The sequence below is a fragment of the Lepidochelys kempii genome, chromosome 6, assembly GCF_965140285.1.
Source record: "Lepidochelys kempii isolate rLepKem1 chromosome 6, rLepKem1.hap1, whole genome shotgun sequence".
NCBI classification, from domain to species: domain Eukaryota; kingdom Metazoa; phylum Chordata; order Testudines; family Cheloniidae; genus Lepidochelys; species Lepidochelys kempii.
The window spans coordinates 91,262,461-91,274,497 of NC_136385.1; positions in this window are offsets into that span (position 1 = coordinate 91,262,461).

The following is a 12,037-nucleotide window of genomic DNA, read 5'->3' on the forward strand; positions in this document are numbered from 1 at the left end:
GGAGGCAATTATCCATCAATCTGCCCCGCCTGTCGCCCCCTCCCACAATCTGTCCTTCCTGATGCTGGGCACTCATTCTCCACTGCCAAACTCAGGCACCATCCACACCCAACTTAGTGTCTCTGGCTGCTTATCATGTGGATGCAGCACTCTTGGCTTTAGCTGTCATAATATTGACCCAGAATGAAATAATAGGGAAGGCGGGATCCTGCCTTGCTCTGGAGTGAAAACATAGGAGGATCAGGGGAGCAGCAGGCTCCTACATTGTGCAGATAGGGGCAGGAGGCTGAGCTGCTTCCAAACACTACACCCTGTTGCCACACCAGCTGATAAGAGGGCACTTCTGAACGACACAGGCAGGGTTTACCCAGATTCATCTTAGTGAGGACGAACATCTGTACCCCAAAGGCTTCATCCTAAAGAACTTTACAGGATGTGCAGACAGGGATTGCTAACCCCCACCCTGGGAGTGCAACATGCCAGCTGATGAATGGTCCACACCACCACCACCACCTAACACAGGAAGTGAAGGGCAATCCAGTATCCAAAAGAAATGACAGGGGGCATTTAAGGAGAGTGTGTGGAGCTGGAATCTGACCAGGATGCAGGTCAGGCTATTAGGCAAAAAGTCATTGACTCTTTAGTGACCACAAAGTGCCTGAGCCTTGGTTTTATGTCCCATCCAAAAGTCAGTACCTCCTCTATCACCATGCTGGTGCCCTGATTCACTACCTACTCAGAGGGGCCACTCCCCACAGCACTTCATGAGCATCCAGGGTTTTACAGGAGGTAGGATCTCCCATGCAAGTACCAACAAGCCCAACACCATTTAACTTATGAGCTCTGATAATCGCGGCTGTAGGCCAGAACTGTGCTGATATGAGTACCTGGTGTCTTCTGACTTTGCCGTGCATGATGCTCTCTTTCTCTCACCCCTCTATCAGGCTTGCCTGCATGATGTTCGGTCACTTGCTCTGGTTTCATCATCTCTTCCTGTCCTGGCTGGCCCTCGGCCTCCTTCCTGATGTTCTGTACACTGGTGCTGCTGTTCGAGCTGAGATTATGGTTCATCAACCATTTTTCAGGCCACGTGATAGGTATGTAGTGAAGCTGAACTGAATTCATTTTGCCCAGGGAGAAATTGTATCACATGTTTTTCTACATCCAGAGACAATGATTCAGTCCTGCTGCCTTCCCTTTGTCCACTTGCTTTGGGTGATGGAAAAGCAACCAACATCTCTGGAGAGAATCCTCTACAAACCCCACTTGTTTATGGTGCTCATGGTTCCATTGTCCTCTAGATGGTTACTGGAGTGTTCTCTCTTACTAGCACTTCCATTGTTTTGTTAGGGACAACAGTTAGATTTATGGCTGGTCATTGCCAGGATCACTTTTTCTTTTTGAAAATTGACATCACATTCCCTTCTCTGTAGTCTGCCAGTGCTTGTCTAGTTGGCCATGAATTTCAAATGTGCTATAACTGTGGATGCCCTAGTAAGTGTGTATGTTCCTCAGACCCGCTGATTTGTGTATATTTGAATTTTCAAAATATTCACTTCCCTGCCTTTGATCACAAGTTGGTTCTCTTCATTTTTCTGGATGGTTGGACTTTAAAAATGAGTTCAGTATCTGGGCCATTTAGGAACCCTCATTGATTCCACCCCCCCGCCCTCATTTATTAACTGACCTGCTTTCTTTCTAGCTCTTCTTCCCTCTGATATATGGGGGGAAAGCATTTCAGGGCCTCCTTAGCTTTTTGGCAGCATTAACTGATTCTGCTTTCTTCCTGACATCATCCTCATCCTGCAGCTTTAACACACTCTCTGTTCTTGCTGGTTCTTCCCTCCTGCTCCATTACAGGTTCTTCTTTTCAATTCTCAGATCTTAGCCACTCAGCTCCAAAGCCATATTGTCCACCTTTCTCTCAGAGGAAATGTCATCTCTCACCCCTCCATTGTGGCATCTTTTAGCCTTCTTCAACCTTCTCCTATGCTGGTGGATTTTAATACTTCCTCCCAGTGCACCAGACTCACTAGATTTCCTAACTCCTCCCCAAATTACTTTTGTAAAGTAAGAGGTTTGAACATATAGTGCTGTCCCTTCACCTCTCCTTCCCTTTCTACCTATCTCATATCCCTCAACATTGATAGTTCAGGTTGTTATTCCCACTAGACCCAAGCCTCCATCATTTAGTACCCCTTGTGGTTCTTGTTAGCTCCCTATACTCCTGGTGTTTGTGTATAGGTAAGTATGCTCCTTCTCTTCATCTCCTGTTGCTGAATGGCTCATTCTTCTCATTGACATTGGATGTTGGAAGCACATGTCTGGTTATTAGACTAAGGGCATGGCTACACTTGCAGATGTAGAGTGCTTTGAGTTAAACCCGCCTTCGTAGAGCACAGTAGGGAAAACGCTGCAATCTGCCCACACTGACAGCTACAAGCACACTGGCATGGCCCCATTAGCACTTCTTCCAATGGCCACAGAGAACAGTGTATTGTGTTAGCTATCCCAGCATGCAAGTGGCTGCAACGTGCTTTTCAAATGCGGGGTAGGGTGGGCTGGAGTGTGACAGGGAGTGTGTTGTGTGTATGTGGGGGGAGAGAGAGAGGGTTTTGGAAGGGCTGAGAGCATGTCAGCATGCTGTCTTGTAAGTTCAGATAGCAGCAGCTCCCTCTCCCCCCTCTCTCTCTCACACACAGCATTCCACAATAATGGTTTGCTTTGTCTTGGAGCAGATAAGCAGCAGCTGTCAGAAACAGAGCTTTCAAAGGGCATATCCGCATTCCTGCAGCGATTCCAAAACAATGAGACGAGGGGCCACTTGACTTACGGGGATTATGGGACGTTTCCGGAGGCTGATCAGAGCGCAGTAATGCAACACCTCGTTCACACTGATGCCCAGGCGTTTCAGCCAAGGCGCACCAAACGTTAATCTTCTTGCCGAGGTGGAATACCAGGAGCTCTCTAGCCGTGGAGTCAGAACGCTCTATGTGCCTTGCCAGTGTGGACGGGTAGTGAGCTAGGGCAACCGGGGCTGCTTTAATGTGCTGTAACTCGCAAGTGTAGCCAAGCCCTCAGAATCCCTTCTCCAGCGTTCCATCCTAGTTTAAAGTCACTTTACAAGTCCTGCCCACTTGATGGTCCTGAATCAGAGAGAGCTTCTCATCCAAATGGTCTCTCATCATCATCATAGAAGTTTCCACTGACCCTTGACTTCAAACCCTGCTCGCTCCTTCCTTGGCTGGTCTGCTCTCCAGTCTCCATCTTCTCCTCACTTATCTTGACACTGGAAAGAACTTGGAGAAACTGTGTGGATGACACGTAGTTCTCCTGCTTCCATAGAGAATCAGAATCTGCAAAAGCAGAGATCACTATGGCAGTGAGGGCAGGGCAGCCCAGCTTTTGGGGCTGGGGACAAGAGGTGTCCACTAACCCCTATCCTGGCCAGCTCAGTACCCTTCCCTGACAGTGAACAGAAAGCTGCTTCCACACTTTCCTCATCTCATCCCCTAGAGACACTGGCTTTGCTTCAAGCCCTAACTGGGGTGTCTGCTCTTATCTCAGCAGATGAGCCCAAACCCAGGTCATTAAATCCCACAGGCAATGGCCCAGAGAACTAGTATTCCAGTCTCCTATGGTGGCCAGGCAACTGCCCCTCTGCTCCCCTCACTGCACTCCAGTCAGCTGCCCTGTTTGTCTGCCACCCCTTTACTCTTCTTGGAGGATGCTGTGACTACCGCGTTAGGCCTCCACACTGATGCATGCACAAGGGAGCACACACAGGTGTTGTTGGGCGCATGAGGCAACCTCACCAACTTGGCTAATAAATCCCCCTGGAATTTAGCAGGACACACCTTAGAGGCCGGGTGGAAGGTAGAGAAGTTCGAAAGGGTCTGGCAACGGGAGGCAGAAAGGGGCAGTTGTTACAGAGTCTTAGTCACACTCCAAGCTGTGGCTGCCCCCACATTGGAGCCAGGATGGTTAGCGCTGGCTACGTGACTCAACTTGTCTCCGGAGACTTTGGAGCCCTCTTGCAAGCTCTCCAAGCTCCAGGGCAGTGGGTGCAGATGCCCCTAGTTGCATTACCTTCCAAACTCATTACCTGGGCTATCTGTGCAGCTGCTGAGCCGCCAGGACAGATGGGATTTCAGTCTAGTATAAATTGTGTATTGGAGAAAATTATTTCCTCCTCCATACCCCTCACCCCATGCCCTGTATTCCCTGCCCCACCCTATCCTCACATCTTCAAGTGCCTTCAATCTCCTCCTCCCCCTTTTGATATTGCTGGGCATTTCTTGCCTAACTCTGTCTGGGTCCTGGCAGCAGCTCCTCGCTAATGACAACCAGATGCTACTTGTCTCTCCACTGTAATCCTTCCAAGCAGCCACAATCCAACACTTCCCTTCAGTTCCCTGAGGGCATCAGGCTCTGGCACGTCCCAGCCACGTGGGGGCCAAGAGGCTAAAAGCTCCTGAAATCCCCATTCAAGAGCTCTCCATTCATGAAAATGACACACAACTTCACATGCTGGCTGTGGGGGGAGCTCCAGCAGTAGGGGCTGCAAGGAACAGGGCAGGACCGCTGGTGATCAGTGAGCTCCTGGCTACCTCAGAGCCAGCCACTCGCAGCAGGACTCAGAAGAAAATGGCCTGTAGTAGCTGTGGGATAGAAGCTGAGGAATGTAAATAACCCAGGATCCACAAGGAGGTCATAACCTCAGAGTCCAGTCACTCTTCCTCCTGCTCCCGTCTTCCTAATCTCTGGGGCTGCACTGTTTACTAGAGCGAAAAGTAAACAAACAAAGGAAAGCACAGAAACGATGATTTTTGGTTGATCCCCTATGCCCTGCTCCCAGCTGCATGCCCAAACAGGCACAAAGACAAGCAGAGACAGGTGCTCACAAGCACAGGCAGAGACAGGCACTCGTAGACATGGGTGCTCACACAGGGCCTGACTCTACAAAGCCCGGCACCTCTCGTTATTTATAGTGCAGTAGCGCCTATGTGTCCCACTGTGCTGGGCACTGTACAAACACGGAACAGGAAGGCTGTCTATGCTGCAAGGAGCTTACAATCGCAGTACTGGACAAGAGACAGCAGATGGATGCAAGATACAGGGGAAACACCGGGAAAGAATGACCAGCTGGGTGAGGTACTATCTCGTATTGGCCCACCTTCTGTTGGTGAGAGAGACATGCTTTTGAGCTGCACCGAGTTCTTCCCCAGGTCTGGGAAATGTACTGGGAATGAGACAGAACTGATCAGCACAGATGGGGGTGGTCTCGGCACAGCTGCTGCCCCACCATTGTTAAGGGTTGGAGTTTTTTTGTTTTTGTTTTTGTTATTTATTGCTGGGGCAGCAGCATTTTATGCTCACTTTGCACAGCTGTAAATGAAGACACCAGGTACAAGGCACAGGGGCGTGCAGCCCACACACAGAGCTTGCCAGATGCTCCTGCACATCAGGGCTGGAGTCATGCTGGAATGCTCCGAACACCGTTCCAGCATTGTTTTAGTTTTGTGGTGCTCCGGTACGGCTGTATGATCACGTATGACTAATGGTACCGGCCGTGCGTTGCGGCACTTATTTTTGGGAGTCAGTCACTGCTGCACAGACCTGGACACATGCTCACACACACACTCATCAACCTGCCAAAGTGGCTCTCTGATCTTCTCCAGGCTAAAGGTAGCTCCAGCGTAGACCATGCAGTGTATGGGAAGAACTGGGTCCAATAACACGCTGGCCGTTAACTCTTGCTACAGATGGGACATGGCACAGAACGCGGGGAGTGGGTGAGGTTAGCCATTCTCCATGGACATATGAAGGGAGCTGCCTAGCTAGGCTCAGTCTGTCTAGAGCACAGAGTGGGGGGGGGGAGGGGAGGGAGGGAGGGAGAAGGTTGGGTGGAGGCTCTCTGCAAAGAGCTTCAAGATGCCTCCAGGAGAAATCCTTTGGAGGCCAGTCCTTTCCCAATAAGTCTCTCTCAGACATCACCTGCCCAAGCTATGGAACCCCATGTATTGTACGAGCAAGGCTGGCCATGCAGTCACGGCTCCTGTTGAGTAGATCCCATGTACTAAGCTGGGCTCTCTTGGGGTTGCTAACCTCCCCCTTTCCCTGCACAGAACCCCTCCAGATGCATGGGACTCTCTAGGGGAAGGGATCTGCTAGAAAGTGGAGTGCGACTGGGTGCTCTATCTGATTAACCATCTGGTACCACGTTTCTGACACTCCCACACCCCACCCATGAATTGGTGTCATCCTGCCCTGGGCCTGGCCACTCTCCAACTGGGAGTGGAGCAAGCCAGAACAGGGCGAGACAGGTGTGGACTGGGCCTAATGAAGAGCCCTGGCCATGCAGACAGAGTGCCTGCTGCAAGCACCCAGCACAGGCCAGTTTGCTTTGGCTTTCACAAGCTGACAGAACAGGGTGCAGGGGAAGGTGCCTGGCAGGTAAAGCGGACTGGGGATGCGAAATATGCTGCTGCTACTGCCTGAGACATGGACTCTGAGCTCCAGCAACTGGAGACAAAGAGCAACATTCCTGCCTTATCCTGGAGAGGTATTGGCTCTGCCAGCAAGAGCAGTCAGGCTGCCAGGAACTGCTGCTTTCCCAGCCCATTTGCTTTGGCTCTAAGTTTCTAGAACATTGAATTGTCCAAAATAAATCCTGTATTCCTTCTCAGACAGACGCCTCCTGTTCTGTGGTGCAAACCCTATGTTCCCTCCATCCACCCTTCCTGCTGCTTGGCACAGACCTCATATTCCGCTCCAGTACAGGCACCTTGTGCTCTGTGGCACAAATCACGTCTTCCCCCAGGCAGAGGCTTCCTCCTCCTTTATCGAAACCCAGTCTGTCCCTTGGGCCGTTTGCCTATTTAGGGCTGAATAACATTGCCCTTCCCTTCCCCAACCCCAGCCACTGCCTGCACCTTGCATTTCAGATCCCACCTATATTACTGGTCCACTGGTCCTGCATCTGGGGGACTTGGGAGCTACCGCACAAGGTGAGGCAATCGGGGGGGGGGGGGTCTAGCACAGGCCACAGTGTGTGGGATCCACTTCCCCGTCCTTCTTCCATTAACAGCCCCAGCCTGACTCCTCTCAAGTATTATCCGAGTTCATACATCTGCATCCACCTCCATGATTGGTCTAGGGATGGGGCCCTGTGTGCCCCCTGCTGGCCAAGGCAGCCTGCTCCACAGGGAGGGTCTGTTGGAAGTCAGTTTTACTCTTTAACTGGCTGTGATGCTGGCAAACCAGGTGCCAGCTCATGCCAAGGGCCCTATGCCCCACTTGGACACTGACAAATACACAGCTGGAATTAGTCTGGCTCACCTGTGTGTTAGTGTTGTTAAAATAGATATTAGAGTTATAAACTTCTGTTTAATCTCTAGCCTTTATTGAATGCTTGTAAGTTGCTGCCTGCATTGATGTCACTTATAACACCTGTATCCCATACTGTAAGGTCATATCTGAGTGTTTGCATTGTAATTATCTGTAACTGTACATCACCAGACAGGAAAGAAGCATTAATGACTGTGAAATACTAGTCTCCAACAGGAGGTGTTATCTCCAGCCTAACAAAGAAGGCCCACCAAGACCAGATGAATTATTGTGGAACTTCAAAGGACACAACACTTTGTTAATTGCTCTCCCCACCCCATGAAGAGGAGCTCAAAGAAGAGGGGAAGGGAATAAAAATCCCTGACAAGGAGAAACTGTATCTCTATGCTGCTTGGACGCTGGGAAGGCAAGGTTTTCTAGGCATCAGCAAGAGATCCCCAGCATTTAGCCTGGGTTAGCCTTAATGGACATATAAAGCTTGCGTATTATAGACGCTTCTATTACATTTTGAAACTTAAGACTGTAACTCATTTGTGTGTGTATGTTTAGCTGCTTTAACCTTGTAAATAACTCCAATTTCCTCTTCCTCATTAATAAAATCTTTTAGATAGTTCATTACAGGATTGGCACAAGCATTGTCTTTGATGTGAAATCTAAGGGGCGATTGACCTGGGGTAAGTGACTGGTCCTTTGGGACTGGGAGTAACCTGAATATTGTTGTGATTTTTGGTGTACAGAACCATCTATCACAAAGGCAAGCTTGCCTAGGTGACAAGATAGATTGGAACAGAGGCACTGACTTTCTGATTTCCCTTGGGGGAGGGTGCTCAAACCCTACTCAGCCACAGACCCTGCCCCCACTCCACCTCTTCCCCCAAGGCCCCACCTCCTGCCCACTGCTGAACAGCTGATCAGCGGTGGGTGGGAGGCAGAGGAGCTGATCGGTGCGGCCTGCCAGGGGGTACCTACAGACTGGAGTACCCAAGGGGACTGGCTATGACTTCATGGTTACACTGTTATAGTGACTGAGGAGTTTACACTTGACAGTTGATGAAATTTAAGTATGGGACTCACAACCGATTTGGGGGTTGTGTCCTGCTTCTCAACCATCTGCCCTGAGGTCAGTATTCTTGAGCCACTGCAGGACAGCTTGCCACTTGCAAACGCTCACCCTACCAATGCAGGCTCCACAGCTTTCTGGGGGCCTAACTGGGAATCCCTATTCAATCTTCCTTCCTCTGTGACTGAGCGGACCAGTGAGCCAGCCATTGGGGTGAGTGCAGTGATAGAAGCAGTGAGACCCCTTCTGCTGTCCCCCCTCCTCTCAGGCTACTGCCTCCCACTAGCATGCTGGACTGTCCCTTCCAGTTCCCACTCTAGCTATCTGGCAATTGGGAAGGGCTTTCTGGAAATGGGCTGGCAAAACTGAGAGGGGTGAAGGGGCTGGCTCAGAGCCAGCACAGCCTTTGTCAAGTCATTTCTCATCTGAAAATCAGGCATAGCGATCCTCACCTGCTACCCAGGGACCTCAGAAGGCCCCATTAATTAGCGTTAATAATGTCTCTGACCTACAGTAAGAGAAGCTGGGTTCCTATTATCTCTGTGTGGGGCAGGGATTCTGGCCCGAGATACAGCACCTCCTCCCCTGTCCCATTACTCCTCTACTGAGGGACTTTTGGTGCTGAGGCCCCACTTACCCTCCCTGGGAACACTCCAGATGGGTTTTCTCAGGCAGTTTGTACTGTAGCCATTTCTTCCCACTGCTGATCCCGCCCCATGCCAGCTGAAATAACATCTAACAGCCTTAACCCAAAGCCTTGTTATTGCAGCAGAAAGTAGAGATACTGGGACTCAGAATGAATGGAAGAAGCCGTGAACAAGAGTGGAAGCGGCTCCAAGTGGCATAGCCTCCACAGACCCAAGGGAAAGGGGCACAAGTCAGGCTCTCCCCACATTATATCTACACAAGCCTTGCCAGAGACAGGCTGCAAGAACCCAAGGGCTGGGAAGGCAGCCTCAAGAGGAGACGGGCAGAGAGGGAAGTGACCTCAGGAATGTCTCATTCCGATGCTGCTATTAGGAATCGTGGGATTGTTACTATTTCCATCGGGGACACCATGGGGATTGTGGGTAAAGAAAACAGAGCTCCTGAGAACTGGCAGGGCTGAACTGTGGGCAGGAGATGTGTCCCAAGGCCCTTCCTCCCACCTCCTTTCCAAATTAGCCCCACAGAAGTCTTTGCCCATGGAGGTTCCCACAGGAGAGACACTCCCAATCTCTCTCCCACCCCAATTCAGTTGCGGGGCTGGGGAAAGTCAGAATTCTTCTTGGCCATAATCTGCCTTTGATATTGCAGTGAATGTCATGTGGGCAATGGAAAAGGATAAACTGCTACAAGCAGAATGTCAGCATCGGGCATTAAGGGATTCTAAAAAAGATTCTAAAAGGAGAGTGAGGGAAAGTACCTAGCTTCCAACATGGCTTCCACCCTCCTCTCCCCAGCCTATCTCTTCTCTCCTCTGCTAAGCAGACACTACACATCCACTCTGCTGTGCTTACAAATGCTCTAGGCCTCTCCACCATGTGGAAGTGTCCCTCTCCACAGTAGTGAGACCATGGAACTAACCAACAGGTCTTACTCTGTCTCTTCCTATGGAACTCCTTGCCAGAGGATGTTGTGAAGGCCAAGACCATAACAGGGTTCAAAAAAGAACTAGATAAATTCATGGAGGATAGGTCCATCAATGGCTATTAGCCAGGATGGGCAGGGATGGTGTCCTTAGCCTCTGTTTGCCAGAAGCTGGGAATGAGCGACAGGGGATGGATCACTTGCTGATTACCTGTTCTCTTCACTCCCTCTGGGGCGCCTGGCACTGGCCACTGTTGGAAGACAGGATACTGGGCTAGATGGACCCTTCGTCTGACCCAGTAGGGCCATTCTTATGTTCTTATTCTGTTTATGTCCAGTAAAGAAGAGAGAACTGTAAATTATTTTTATTACTGAGTCTGAAAAAACCCTACATAAATAAATTGTAGTGATTTGGACATATATATGTGCATATTTATTTCGTTTTCCTAAAGTTAATTAAATATTTTAGGAAACATTGTCAGCATGGCTACAGCCAGAGTTGGTGGCCGCACTCTGAGGCCACCAAAAAATTTGTTGTAAGAACCCCTGGTCTAGGGAGATGGCCCAGTATGTAAGGCCCTAACTGTATCTGAGCAGTTGCAACTCAGTTCAAGAGTATGTGTTGTACTTTGAGACCTGTAGTCTTTGTGAAGAACTGTTCCACACAAAGTGCAGTGTGGGGGTCACAATGCCTTTTCTCTGGATGCCAATCATAGCACAGTAATGCAACACCTCCTCCTCACTGATGCCCAGGCATTTCAGCCGGGGCACAACAAGCTTTATGCTTCGCGTGGAGGTGGATTACCAGGAGTGCTACAGCTGCAGGTCCAGGTGCTCTACGTGCCTTGCCATGTGGACACCTCAGGAGTTACAGTACCCGGGGCTGCTTTAATGCGCTCTAACTTGCAAGTGTAGCCAAGCCCTAAGTCTCTCACCCTTCTGTCAGGCTGCAAACATAAGTTAGACAAAAAGAAAAGAGTACTTGTGGCACCTTAGAGACTAACCAATTTATTTGAGCATGAGCTTTCGTGAGCTACAGCTCACTTCATCGGATGCATACCGTGGAAACTGCAGTAGACATTATATACACAAGAGACCATGAAACAATACTCCCTCCCACCCCACTGTCCTGCTGATAATAGCTTATCTAAAGTGATCATCAAGTTGGGCCATTTCCAGCACAAATCCAGGTTTTCTCACCCTCCGCTCCCCCCCCCCAACACACACAAACTCACTCTCCTGCTGGTAATAGCCCATCAAAAGTGACCACTCTCTTCACAATGTGTATGATAATCAAGGTGGGCCATTTCCTGCACAAATCCAGGTGAGAGAACCTGGATTTGTGCAGGAAATGGCCCACCTTGATTATCATACACATTGTGAAGAGAGTGGTCACTTTTGATGGGCTATTACCAGCAGGAGAGTGAGTTTGTGTGTGTGTGTGGGGGGGGGGGCGCGGAGGGTGAGAAAACCTGGATTTGTGCTGGAAATGGCCCAACTTGATGATCACTTTAGATAAGCTATTATCAGCAGGACAGTGGGGTGGGAGGGGGTATTGTTTCATGGTCTCTGTGTGTATATAATGTCTACTGCAGTTTCCACGGTATGCATCCGATGAAGTGAGCTGTAGCTCATGAAAGCTTATGCTCAAATAAATTGGTTAGTCTCTAAGGTGCCACAAGTACTCCTTTTCTTTTTGCAAAGACAGACTAACACGGCTGTTACTCTGAAATAAGTTAGACAAAAGAGCATCTTGAGTTGTGTATGAGAGCCCTCTTATGGAAGACTGGGGTTTACTTCCCCTCCACCTCTTCTGGGCATTTTGAGGTGAAGGAGTAGGGAAGCAAGCCCCAATCTATGGGCCTTTAGGGCTCATTCCTGGGTCTTTGGGCCTTGCTTCCCTTTGTCATGTCCACTTTTATTTGGGCCTTGTCCCCCACATACCTCAGGCACAGGGGCTTGCTTTGTGCACCCCCTACGTCGATGCACGTGCAGAACTCCCAACAGTCCCAGGTTCCATAGGACTGTTCACTTTGACCCACAACCTTGCCCCATCCC